Source organism: Lycorma delicatula, chromosome 1, assembly GCF_047948215.1.
Source record: "Lycorma delicatula isolate Av1 chromosome 1, ASM4794821v1, whole genome shotgun sequence".
In the NCBI taxonomy this organism is placed as follows: domain Eukaryota; kingdom Metazoa; phylum Arthropoda; class Insecta; order Hemiptera; family Fulgoridae; genus Lycorma; species Lycorma delicatula.
The window spans coordinates 343,387,186-343,402,010 of NC_134455.1; the positions used below are offsets into that span (position 1 = coordinate 343,387,186).

Below are 14,825 nucleotides of genomic sequence, written 5' to 3' on the forward strand. Positions count from 1 at the left end.
TAACTTCCGGAACCACCGTTAGGTATTGCTTCAGAGGATGAGATGAATGATTTGTAGCGTGTGTGAAAATGACATGCCTGACCAGGAATCGAACCCGGGACCTCCGGATGTAATGCCGAGACGCTACCACTCGCGCCACGGAGGCCGGCTTAACTAGCAGTGAAATCAATAAACACTACGCTCATCAGCTGATGAGGGATATTTTAGAGTTGAAAATTTCCCTGAATGTTCCAAAGTATCGAAATGAAACCGTTGGATGGCTACTTTCCTCCCTTTATTATTTTATTTTAACATTAATAAAACCATTACAAAAATTAAGAACGCCCAAATTTAAAAAACCCCTCTTAAGAACGAATAGCCTGGAAAATTTACAAATTAATAATAAAACAAAATGTATTTTTCTTTCTTTAATATTTTTGAAATTAAAAACTTATGGTAACAGTGCGACCGTCAATCTATAATTCTTGTTCTGATTGTGACTTATTGTTTTAAAATCTATTTAATTTAATTTTGTACACAGAGTTCTGCAATGTATTATTGAGTGCTAGACGAATTAGTAAACTTAATACAAGATAAATTCTGGTATTTTGTAAATTTATAAAATATTACATACTATAAATATTGAATAAATGTACACAACTGAATACATATTAAGTAAACAAGATAATTGAGAATAGCGTGAGCTAATTTTTTTATACGTGATCCGAGATTACGTATGAAAAAAATAGAAAACTGTGTCAAGCAATAATTTGATCTAAAATATTTCTAAATATTGCGCTTAAAAAAAAATTAGTTTTAATTTACTTTATGGTCAGAAACATTGAACAACATTTTTTTGAACTACCTAATATTTAAAAATTAGCCAGAAATCATAATAAAATTTAAATTATAAATCAGTAGCTAAAATCTATTACTATTATTATTATTCATACTATTTTTAATGTCCTTTTAAAATAATTATCTTGCATATTATTTCAGCAAGATTTCCGAAGAACACTACGAGAGAATTTAAGTAGGGTCTTTCCTAATAGTGTTCTTTACTCTCCATATATGTAGAATTGTTGCCTGGGTGCTTTGAGACTGATATGCTTTTTTTTTTTGGTAAGGCTACTGACATAAATTTCAGCAGATTTAAAGCCAAAACCCCACAAGGTCAAGGTTTCGTAACTGCAGTTTGTTTAAAATTTTCCCTACCGGTAATCGGCATTGATACACGGCTGGCAGCACTGGTAGTAGTGAAAAGGGATGGCTTCACGCGACCCGCTTGGCAGTCAGCTGTCTGTTTGAATAATCCGTCAACCCAGTGATACATCAATAACTGACAATTTCTTATGTTATGTACATATCACAAAATAATAACTGCAAAGGTATGCTCCCATTACACATATTTATTATATAATTACATAATAATATTCATTTTGTATTCATTTTGTTATCATCCTTTTCATATTGATTTCATTACAAGCTTATTAAATTTCGGTTATTTAATTATCAATGTATCGATTAAATTCATTAGTGCAGTTTTTTGTTCAGAAATAATACTGTTTCCGTATTATTTTTGTACGATACAACTTCTTTAGGATATAGTGAATGATAAACTATCAAGTGTCGACACACGTGATTATGTGCGAATGCAGTTGGCTGTAGCACGTAGGCTACTTTATTAAATCGAAAATTTTACACCGAAAACATTCGTTAGCTACAATTCAACATTTGTGCTACATTGATTTTCTCTTATTCGTGAGTATCCTATCAAAGAACTAATTATACACCAATTGTTTACATACTCCGGGTTTGCAACACCAAGGTTAATTTCCTACCCCCACCATTTATACGTATATTAGTTTATCGAACTCTCCCTTCTCACACTCTCTTTCTTCACTCTCTATACATGTATGAATTACACCCTAGAAAAACAAAAACATAACCACACGCTGTTGTGATTTCACGATAGGGAATGATAAATATGTATTATTAGATTTTAAGTAGCAACATAGGCTTTCTTTTTAGTAGAACAACAATAAAAAATCTCTGGATTTCGGCTTCCTAAAATTACTTTTATAGACCTAATCTTTTCATCAATTTGTTTTAATAGGCAAGCAGATTTTTAACAAAAATATTTTCTTTCTTGAAGTCAAAAAATTAGTTTCATAAAAAAAAGTACATACATTTTTTGGGCGATTAATTAAAACAACAGCTCACAGGAATATGGTATAAAATATTTGTAGCATAAAATAAAATGCCGTGCTATCCAGGATTCAAACCCGGAACCATCCGGATGAAAGTGATCTTACCACTTCACCGCTGAGGTGGTGATTTTAATTGTGATAATTAAATGATGTCGTAAAACTCAAAATCCTCTAGTTTGAAAAGGAGGATTAATTAAAAAGTTTAATTAGTGACATTGTTAACTTAATTTCCAAACACAATTTTACTTTTTACTGCAATTCAATGAAATAAAAAAAAGAATGTAATAAACGCGCGCGCGCACACAAACGCACACACACACACATTATATATACCGGGTGGTCCATTTAAATTGAGACACATCTATATTTCAAAAACTACACATCTTAGTAAAAAAATGTTTCCTATTAAGTTTCTCCATTTCAAGGGAAATTTAGATTATTATTATTTTAATTATTTAAATTATTATTTAATTATTTGCCCCCTTGTCCATCATGTAGTTATGTTGTCCTTCATAAGGTTAAATAAAGGTAATTTCGAGGTCAACTTGTTTTTAAAATAGGAACCTATATTTTTTATTGCAGAATCGAATTCTTTGAAAAAAAAATTAAAAATTTAATTTCAGACTTTTTTCCTAATATTGATAGCTTTTTAATTATTCATCTTCAGAAATGCCGTAGGCGTATAAATTGATGTTTTTAGTTTCATTACTTCTGATCCAGCTGACGAGTTACATATAGTACACAGCCTACATGTGTGCACGCTTTGGAAAGTTATGTCGACTCTATGAAAATAAGTTTAATAAATTACTGATACTTTAAAATGTTTTTTTCAAATGCCCTTTATTTAAAATAATTACAAAAACTTACTCTACATAAATTACAGCATCAAATATTCTACTTCTATGCATTTTTCGATAGGTTTACAACGACCTATAAACATTTAGTAGTGTTTCTCTCTTGATATATTACAGACGTTGGTTATACGCTCTTTGATGTTTTCAAGAGTAGTTTGTACTTCTAGGTAAACCTTTTCTTTAAGATAACACCATAAAAAAAGTCTACTGGAGTAACGTCGGGAGAACTAGCAGAACTCGGGAGAACTGGACCAGCTCGGCCAATCCAGTGTATTCGTGGTCCAAAAATACTCTGGTGATAACTGAATAATATGCAGGACAGCTATCATGATGAAACCAAATCGTTCTTATCTTCTCCAAGGGTAGTTTATCAAGTCGTAAAGGCAACTAAATCTACGTATTTCTCTTCTTCAGATTTCCATCGAAAAAATGCGGTCCGATTGATGTACAGCCTATGATTCCGCATCAAACACTGAAAGTCCAAGGATTTTGATGTTCTTTGATATCACGGAGTCACGCGAAATTCTTCTTGAACTAACGTGAGAATCTGCAATGACCGCCGCTGCCACCGCTGTTTCATCGTTTTCTGCTGTCACAGTATTTTGACGGTTCCTATTTTTGGTCCCCACACTTCCAACATCGCTAAATCTGTACACAGAAGCACGATTTGGAGTATTTCTACCGGGAAATCGTAGAGCATACAAAGCTACTGTCTGATCATCATTTCAGTGGCATTCTCCGTAAAGCAAAATTGCCTCAGTTTATCTCTAATTGTAAATCGTTCCATTATTTCCAATAAATAAAAACTAATTAATTTAATATTTAACAGTTGGCGAGTAACAAAGTAGTAAAATCATTAATTGAAAACATTGATAATAAATCACTTAGACAAATGTTATTTGCAACTTAAACTTCACTTTTAGGCTATTTTAAAACTTTGCTGGTGTTTACATGCTCAACTTTTCTTCTTCTTCATTATTGATAGCATTGATTGTCTTTTATCTAAAATTAAATTCTATTTTATTTAAAATTTAACATCAGTTGGATGTAACTCGTCAGCTGCACCAGGCCTAATGAAACTAAAAATACAAATCTATTAGGCATATAGCATTTTTGAAGATGAATAACTAAAAAACTAAAAATCTTAGAAAAAAAAACCTGAAATGATTTTTTTGCAAAGAATTCGGTTCTGCAATAAAAAATATAGGTTCCTTTTTAAAAAAAACTAAGTTGACCTTAAAATTACCTTTATTTGACCTTTTCAAGAACATAGATTGTGAATGTATTTCCCCCTTGAAATGGAAAAACTTTAATACGAAACATTTTTTCCTAAAATGTGTAGTTTTTGAGATATAGATGGGTCTCAATTTAATTTGACCACCCGGTACATATACAAACATGTGTATGTATGTGTATATGTTCAAGTGTGCGCTTCCTGGCTCGGGTGTGCGTGTAAATGAAAGATAAATTACGCGTACTTACTGCAACCTACAATTTCCCCAAAAAATGTTACATTAAACTTTTTATTTAGCAGTACCACCTTGGTAAACGAACACGTACACGCCGGCAAAAGATATTTACTGAAGAAAAATTTGATATCAATTTGTTTTAATTATATTTCCTAAAATATATAACAGAAATAACCTGAAATATATAACAGAAAGCGGTATTTTACAATAAATATTACAATTTTTCTTATGAATGTGAAGCATATAAAACACCTGTTGTTTCCTTCCCTGAGATTAATGATATTCACTTTATAACTCTGCGGTGATGTTTGATACTTATAGTGCTGAATATCTTCTCCATTTCGGTGTACTTGACTTGCTGATGTACAGTAATATTTGACTCTGTGAAGATGTCTACGACAATCAAGTTTACTTCAAACGTTCTAAAGTAAACCTGATTTAAGATATTGGTTATTTTTTTAAAATGGCTGTCATTTTTCAGATGACTTATGATTCATCTCACGTTGTATACAATCGCCAAGTTACAGCGTATAACAGACTTGCGAGGTCAGTAGAGATATGAAGTATAAAATTTAAAAAAATAGTACTGCATATTCATTTACATCTTAAATAATAATTGCTAAATATAAAATATAGTCTGCGTAATCAGAAATTAAATTTTTTACATTTAAATTTCTGAGTCTGTAAGAGAGAAACTTAAGTATTTGGAGATAAAATTTATAAGTAGTTTCTAAAAATAGCATTTTTACTTAAGTTGCTTTTGGTCCACTTACAAAACTTAGAATTCGAACATATAAATTGGCTGTAAAACGCAGTAATCGCTGATGTAAAAAGTCTTCATTTTTTTATGCCTCACTGTGTCTTTTCAGTAAATAACCATTTCTAATTTTATCCTCTCTTCCGTTTAAAAAGCATGTTTTAACAAATTTAAATGATAAACATAAAACTATGATGATAAGAATTCAATAAGTCGGTGATTATTTTTTTATTTTTTGAGGTTTGGCATCTAAGGTCTAAACCTTTTATTGTTATTATTATTAATGTGTTTATTGATTTATGTGTCAGACTATTTACCTAGTTGGTTTATATTCTTACTTTGTTAAACGGAATCCACTTTTACTATCACAAAGGAGAAAATATAAATATTGTCACGTGTTCGCGGTTCGATCAGGATATTGAGAGATATGTCAATTAAAAATGTTTATATAATTACATTATTGGTTTAAAATGTTCATAATTGCAATACAAATCAGTATTAATGGCAATGGAGATAAATACGATAATAATGATAATAATAATATTAAGTGACAATAACAAAACAATTAATGAACAATAGTAAATACACAAATATTAATCACAGTATTATAAACCACAATAATAATCAGGATAATAGTACTAATAATAGTAGTAAAAGATAATATTGCATGTCAATAACAACAGATCAAACAATTAATTCATAACAATATATATGACATAATACATAACACAATCAAAACAGTAAACATAACATAAGAAAAGAGCATAATAAATAACGTAATCAATAAAGAATAACAATCATAATATTGAAAATCAAACAATCATAAATGTTTATAGTAAATAATAAATAGAAATTATACACAAGATAGAGCTTAAAATAAATAATCGTTCGGAATTTATTCCAGGTAGATAAATAGAAGACCAGAATTCAGATCCATTAACAAAAGAAACCGCTAGTTTTAACCCTTTTTAACCACTAGTCTTGTATTAATAAATAATCATATAAAGATCACTTGAAAATACTTTTGCTGGATACAAATAAAACTACCCTAACAGTTTATGAATAAAATTTAGTATAATATTTCTTTCAGTTATAGTTTTTACAGTAACTCGCCGATAGTATTTCTTGTTTTCTGAAATTACTTGTGGCGTCACCTTAATCGTATTGAATTTAATTCACGCTGGAAATTCGCTCCTTCAATGTTCTCCCCGCAGAATGCTCTCGGTGACTGACGTCTCACAGACTCACACCGCAGACTCTCCTTGCTGAACTGACGTAACGTCTCGCTCGACTGGTTCGCAGAACTCTGCCGAGCTCACACAACTCCTATCTCGCAGCCTCTTCTCGAGGAACTGACGTCGTTAACGTCTCGCTGAACTTCACACAACTCCTGACAACTACATCTCGCAGACTCCCTTCGCGAGACTGACGTCGAAACGTCTCGCAGGGCTGAATCGTCCGTACTCATTTAGAGCTGTTTTCCCAGGGATATTTATACTTCTAGCCTCTTTACCTGCCGGACCGGATCCAAGTCGAAACGTGAGAACGATACTTTCGTTTCCATGAATTCCATAACCCGGTCTGGTAGTTTTTCTCACGGTAGAACAGGCGTCCATTGTGTTTCAGCGGGCAGTATAACAAAGACGATTGTTAAAAGAGCTGTATTTTACAAAAAGGGTTCTCCTTTGCGTCCCTTTCTAGATTCCTTCAATTATTATATTTTCTACTATTTTTATAATAATTGGTAGGAATCCGTTACTCAGGCCCGCTATACCGGTCTTGTTACAATATATATCTGCTATTATATAAGTCCAGATGTAACAACAGAAAAAATGCAATAATTTTTTTCCGTTGAAAAGACTTCTGACCGTAATTTGAACTCGGGACCTCCCCCCAATGAAAACATGAAACATTTACACTCCGCCGAAAGTCGGGAAATTTATATGTTTATGTTATGCATTTCAATAAAATGCATTTTTTAAGATGATGTTATTCGCTACATTAGTTTCTTAAGTTTTGAGGATGGGAATGTGGAATAAAATGTTTATAGCGTGCAAATGTGCTACTTTTGATCAGATTTCAAAATAAAAATTTTCCGGATGATAAAAAGACTTTTTCGAAACTATCATGTCACCTCGTCGAATCTGTAGGGTCACTTTAAGGAGTAATTCGCAGGGCCTTTTAAATATACTCGTCTCTTTTAAAATTATTATTAAAAATTAAACTCAGAAAGAAAAGATTTAAAGGTTGTCATTATTTAGACTGATATTAGCATATCTTCTCCGACTGCCGGAGAAGTCGTGGAATACGTGTAGCTTACACGATATTCCTCAGAAATCTGGAATCGAAGAAATTACAACTCGCCGTTCAGAGTATAAACCAGGTGATATACTAAAGGACGAGAAGACAATAATTGGCGAGGAAACTACAGAATTAAGGAGAAGCAAATATAGGATATACTGTGACATAACAATACCAGAAAAGTCTTCAATGATTGTTATTCTCGGGGCGATAAGAAGAGTGCTACAGCAGTCACCGGAAGTTATATTCATATTACCAGCGGGCACAATAGGAATTGCCGTTAAGAAGGCCAGCGGGCACAATAGGAATTGCCGTTAAGAAGGCTCTTTCATACATCCTGAAGGACCGAATAGAACCAGTCCAGGTGTTGATTCAACATACAGAACTACTAACAAGACAGGTTAGACCAGGGCAAGTCCTGATTAAAAAGGCCACTCCGCGACGTCATCTCAATTTGCAGAGGGAGGAACGAGGATTTACATGTAAGGATCCAAGGAGCTCAGAAGGAAACTGCAACGGCTCTTCAAGATAAATTAGCCGATCTGCAGGTGGACTTGAAGACTAGGGCTGGCAGAAGAACCATCGAGCATATTCGTGATGTGGAGATGGAAACATCTGAATCCGAAGTCATGACCACCATTAAAGACAGTGTGGGAGACCCAGAGGAAGTTAAAATCTCATCCATGAGACGGGGCTTCGTAATGTAATGTAAAACATTACAGTAATTACGTCATACAGAGCAGCTTGCAAGCTCGTAGAACAGAGGATACGGATCTCATGGGTAAATTGCAAAGCTTACATCCGAGAGGAGGAGGAAAGATGCTATCGATGCTGGGACACGGGGCATAGCAGACAAGACTGCACTGGTCCAAATCGGCTAGAATTATGCTTCAATTGTGGTGGTAGGGGCCACAAAATTGCGACCTGCCAAGAACCCAAAAAGTGTCTTAATTGTGGTAAGAATGACCACCGCACTGGAGGCTGGACGTGTGGGCTAACCGGTAATGTTTAAGCTCATGCTGGCGAGTGTCAATAGAAGTTCGCTCTCCCACGAATTAGTGGGGGAGCTAGCACGAAAGAAGGAAGCTAATTTGCAGCTAGTCACGGAACCCAATATATATGTCGCGGCTAGAACCGGCTGGAGTACAGATACCGAAGGAAACGTGGCGATTATGGATATAAGTGGCAGGATATCATGGCAATTTAAGAGAAGAGGTCTAGGTCACATAGCAATTGAAACAGACAGCGCAGTAGTGATCGGGACATATGTATCTCCCAAATGTGAAATTAGGGAATTTGAAAAGTTCTTAGATTCTCTACAACAATCATTACCAGTACTGACAAACGGATAATTATGTTCGGGGACATTAACAGTAAGGCGATAGCCACAGGCAGCAGTTACACGAACAGGCGAGGGGAAGTCGGATGTCATTGTGTTAATGATGCCACGCCTACATATGAAGCCAGCGGGCCCTCCTCTGTGTTAGACTTAGCTATTCTAGACAACAGGTGGAGCCAGGAACAGTGGCAGTGGAGGATTCTCCCAGAAGATATAGAGCAAGTGATCACATGGCCGTGCTTCTTTTAATACAAGACCAGTCCTTCAGAACGTTTCAGAAAGAACCACCTATGAGACCTACGGCTAATCAGGTTGACGAAATAGCTGGATGTGTTGCAGACAGACCAGCCGGAGTAGAAAACCTCACACCAGAAGCATTAAGAAATATAATTCAACAAGAGATGGGTAGGGTCTTAACTCGAAATGTAAGAAAACGCAGAGTGTACTGGTGGTCACCGGAAATAGACAATCTAAGGCAACTTCTCCAGTCTCATAGGAGGAAAAAACAGAGACTCAGACGTATCGGAGGTGAGTCTTATGAGGAGGAAGCGGCCTTAAGGTATGTTGAACACAGGAGGCTACTCAACAAACAAATAAGAAAATCGAAACGAGAACACTGGAAGCTAGGTCGGTCCGGACTGTTGTACCCAACAGTCCGGACCGACCTAGAGGAGTAGAGGAGAAAAAAACCAAACTCAAAGAGGTTGTGAGTAGCTTACGGCGCTACGTGGAGAGACACAAAAAACGAGAAATATAGCACTTCGAGGCCGAGCTGTCAGTTTTAACCAAGGAGATTAGCAATGCTTTCATTTGGAAGCAATGATTTCCAGAGGATCGGGCAATATCGTCAAGGTGGATGCCAGGTCGTAAACGGATCCCGGCTGCCCGATCAAGAAAGGTCTAGCCAGCACATTAATCAACGAGAAACTCACAGGACTGATCCTCCACTAATAGGGGTAAGAAGGCATTCAAGCACGTCATTGTTAGCAACGTCGACAAGAAACGGGGGAGTACGGATACGGTTGCTGTCGTAGATCTCAACAAATTGGCTGATGGACGACTATTGGACACTCTGACGAGTCGGGATCCCCATGTGGCCTTACTGTTGGGCCGGGCTGAGATGAGTGTCACAACGGCAGCACATGATCTAATCTATGATGACGTGAGCCATCGCACCGGACCTTACACCGTCCGAAATCTGTGGAAGCGGTAGGTAAGCAGAGCAGAGTTAACCGCGGGAGGAACGGCAAAACACCTGGCAGTTCATGAAGATGCTCCAGATTAACTAAACCGCTGACGGCTGGCTCTGGACGTCATGGATCAATATGTGCGGGAGCTCAACTTCAGCATGGAAGGGCGGTAGCCACTGACTTTAAATCGGTGTATGGGCCCGCACCGGTACTCAGTTATGCGGGGTTGTCAGGGCTGGCGGCTATGTTCGGGCAAGCATTGATGGCATATTTTATTATAGCTGTTATGTGTCGCCTAACTTAGACAATGACCGTGTTGAATGAGTCTTGTTGCGGCTGTCTAGAGATGACGGACTGATCCTAGGGGAAGGATGCTTCTGGATATCTTTGTGACCTTCGATCTACACTGATCAATGAGGGACAAGTCTTCACCTTTCCGAGAGGAGGGACAGGCTAGACTTGGACTGGCAAGAATGTTCGCACCGGATGTACTTGCTGGTGTCATGGTAGCATTGATCAGGAATTGACAAGCGATTGCTGACTGAGCTGACATGGTCACGGCCAAATTAGGAATTTCTACAAGACGCCAATAAGGGAAGGACGGCCCACTGATGTGGTGCTGGATCAAGAGATAGGCTACCTGGAAGTGCGAGGGAGGGGGTTTGGTTTACTGGGATCGTCCTGGTGCGACATTGTAAGTAGCAATCTCGTTACTGTTAGCCCTGGGCTCGACAACGACGTCTAGCTATAATAGCAGAAGATTAAGCCGCTCCTTCCTGAAGTAATGCCTTACGAGTTTACCGAGTAGGAGGATGGTAGGGAGGTTTAGTCGGTATACACAGCCATACATACGCTCTACGTAACACATAGCGGAAGTTGTTGCTAGTCCGACACGCTTGTTACGAGTGTCCGTAAGCGGATTCCGCAACCTCAAAAAAATAAAATAAAATTGTTAAACATCTTAGAGGTTTTTTAATGTCGCGAAAATACATTGTTCTAACAATGAGCTGTACTTACGAGTACTAGCTCAGTATTTTATTATTTATTACGTTGGAAAGACATTCAGTACAAGAGTATATTTGATATTATTGGTGACAAAATTTGGTTAATGACTTCATAATACTTCGGTCTACGTCAGCCGATTATTTTTAATGGTTATTCATTTAAGATACAAAAGCATTCATTAATAAAGAAATAGATAATTGTAAAAGTTATTTCTAGATCCTTAATATTATTTCGAAGGTATTTTATTATTGACAAAATACGAGTGTAACAAATGGAAAAGTAAATGACGATAAAATGGAAAACTTGATAAAATGAAAAAAAAAGTTCTGGAAATTATGTAAATTCATCATAAAGATTTTTATTAAAATTATTTAAGTTGTATAAAATAAGTAATTAAAACGATATATGTACACAGTTTTTATTTTTATACGCTTACTTCTCGTGAACTACTAACTATAAATAAAGGACCGACTAATTTCAGTTAAAAATAAGAATAATTTCAATTATTATAGATGCATTTTTTAATAGAAAAAGAATTTCTAGAGCGTAAGGTCAAATAAATAGTTCATGAATGAACTTTTACTGCTAAAAGGTGAGATACTGTCCACTCACCTTGAACTTTTCTTAGATAATGTCGGTGGAGTAAGTTCATTTTCCGCTAGCCAATGCGTATTATATCCAGACTACAAAATATCCAAACTTTATTTAAAATTTGTTTTTGATGGTTACATATTCATCAACTTTCATTAACTATCTCAGTCCCTTTTTAAGATACAAATTTTTATTGAAAAAGAACAAAACTAAGGGCAGAGGGGAAAATGAAGTCCATATGCTCAATAAACGTTTTTGTTATATATATATCATAATATTTATTTCTTTTTTTAATGTTACTCATTGTTTTTATTTTACTTTAATATTATTCTAAAAAATTCTTATTTGATTTTATAAATAATTATTTTTATTTGCTATTTGCTAATAGAATGTCAAAATAACTGACCATCTCTTTTTACTTAAAAAATACTTCCTATCTTTAGCAAAATATACAAGGTGTTCAAAATACAATTGTTGCTACTTTTTCAGGTACTCTCATCGGCCATACATGCATATATAATCACATTTACAATCAAAAGTATAGTTTATTTACAGCAGGCATGTCAAACACATTAACCACACATCTCAGGAACGGTCGAACTGAGACTGTACAAGACTACATTTCATCTTCACTCATACATATCATCTTCATTCATCCTCTGAAGTAATACCTGAATGGTAATTCCCAGAGGCTAAACAGGAAAAAGAAAGAAAGGCATGTCAAACACGCGGCCCGCTGGGAACTGTTCTGCGGCTCGCCAAAATTGATGACTAATACGTTTATAAGTAAAAATTCCTTAATGAAACAAAATTAGTTTTGAAAAAAACTGTTTATAAAAAAATAGTATTGCAAAATATTGATTGTAAATGCCGGTAACTATGTACGATGGGTAAACTAACTACATGAATACAAGAAGGCAATTGAATTCCCGCTTCTGCTCAGTCCTTGAACTCATCGCACTATCCCTCTTACCGTACTAGCATTCCCGCACCACGTTACATGCCACGCACAATCGAGTTGCTGCGCATCCGTGGGTTTACACTTTCTTAACTTGGAACAGTTACCCACCGGATTGGTCTAGTGGTGACCGCATCTTCCCAAATCAGCTGATTTGGAAGTTGAGAGTTCCAGCGTTCAAGTCCTAGTAGTCAGTTATTTTTGTACGGATTTGAATTCTAGATCGTGGATACGGTGTTCTTTGGTGGTTGGGTTTCAATTACCCACACATCTCAGGAATGGTCAAACTGAGACTGCACAAGAGTACACTTTATTTACACTCATATATATTCTCATTCATCCTCTGTTATACTTTGCGCATGACAATGCGTCACAAAATGCCAGTCGAGTCGGAAGATATTCGTTAGCAGTCAGTGAACGAATGCTGCATTCTATTCTAGTTTGCACATAACAATTATCATCTGGTTTAAGAAAGTAGTATTCTTTGTTTAATGTTTAACTGACAATTTATTAAAACAATGCACAAGTATGAGTGGAAAACGATCAATTAAAAAAGAGCATCGCACTTTTCAAGAAAATTGGGAATCGCAGTACTTTTGTATTAAAAAAAAAAGTAAAATTCTATGTTTGGTATGTAGAAACTCCTTAGCGGTTTGTAAAGAGTATAATATTAAAAGACACTATGATACAATTGATAAAGAGAATTATGACAAATGTGTAGGGAAGCTTCGTGAAGTTAAATTGTCAGAATTAAGGATTATACTTCAAAAACAACAAAGCATATTTGCCAAACCTATTGAAGATAATACAGCTGCTGTAAAACCGAGCTACTTGATATCACAATTAATTTCAACCAAATCGAAACCATTCACTCAACCATTCAACCCAACCATTCACTCAAGGGGAATTTATTAGCGAATGTATGATTCAGGCAGTTGAAGTATTGTGCCCAGAACAATTTTAAAAATTCACAATGTAAGCTTATCATGAAATACCATTGCCAGCAGAATTAATGATATAGCCTAAAATTTACGTAATCAACAAAAATTAATAATTCTTGCATTTTAAATTTATTCCATTGGAATTGACGAAAACACAGACGTACAAGATAAAACTCAGCTAGCTGCTTTTATTCGCGGATGTGTTGCGAACTTGAAAGTAAATGAAGAGCTTCTGGAGATTATCCCAATGCACGATACAACCGTTGATATTTTTACCGCAATGATGGATGTTCTGGGTAAACATAATTTATCATTACAAAAACTGGTTTCTCTTGGAACTGATGGTGCTCCTCCTGCTATGACTAGTGTTATTAAAGGAGCTATTACACAAATAAAAGAAAAAATGCACAGAATAAGCTAATAATTCTCTTCAACACTTCCATTGTATTATTGATCAACAAACATTATGCTCCAAAGTTCTAAATATCGGGCATGTTTTAAAAAAATGTTACTTAAATTGTAAATTATATTCGTGCACGTGGACTTAATCAACGTCAATTTAATAAATTTCTAGAAGATATAGGAAGTGAATAAACCAATCTAACTTAACACACAGAAATTTGATGGCTTTCCAGTTATAACGTTTTAAAGCGATTCCTTCAATTGTTGAACGAAATTATCATTTTTTTAGAATCCAAAAATTATGAGTGTAAAATATTAAAAGAGGATAAGCAGATAAAAGATCTGGCTTTTGCCGCTGACATTACAATTCACCTTAATCAGCTTAATCTCAAACTACAAGGCAAACAGCCTTGTTGTGGTTTACCACCTTGTTTGAGAATATCAACGTTTTTAAACAGAAATTATTACTCTGACAAAAGCAAATTAAAAAATAAAATTTATCTCACTTTTAATCTTGCCAGACATTATTACAAAAATCACCTCAATTAAATTTTTTAGAATATGCCATTGAAAGTGTTATAGTTATGATACCAAAGAAAGCAGGGGCAGATAAATGTGAAGAATATAGAACAATTAGTTTAACTAGTCATGCATCAAAAATCTTAACTAGAATTTTATACAGAAGAATTGAGAGGAGAGTGGAAGAAGTGTTAGGAGAAGACCAATTTGGTTTCAGGAAAAGTATAGGGACAAGGGAAGCAATTTTAGGCCTCAGATTAATAGTAGAAGGAAGATTAAAGAAAAACAAACCGACATACTTGGCGTTTAT

General features: G+C 35.2%; 1 protein-coding gene across 2 annotated transcripts in view; it reads left to right on the plus strand.

The window, feature by feature from the left end:
- The window catches only part of LOC142334351 (facilitated trehalose transporter Tret1-like), a 104,162-nt gene that overhangs the window by 19,542 nt on the left and 69,795 nt on the right, over positions 1–14,825 (plus strand). The window contains exon 1 of one of the 2 annotated variants that reach the window (XM_075382327.1): positions 1,238–1,367. The exons of the other annotated variant lie outside the window; for it this stretch is intronic. The gene's annotated coding sequence lies outside the window, so the exon portion shown is untranslated. Of the gene's footprint in view, positions 1–1,237; positions 1,368–14,825 lie in introns of those variants that run through there. 2 annotated transcript variants of the gene reach the window in all.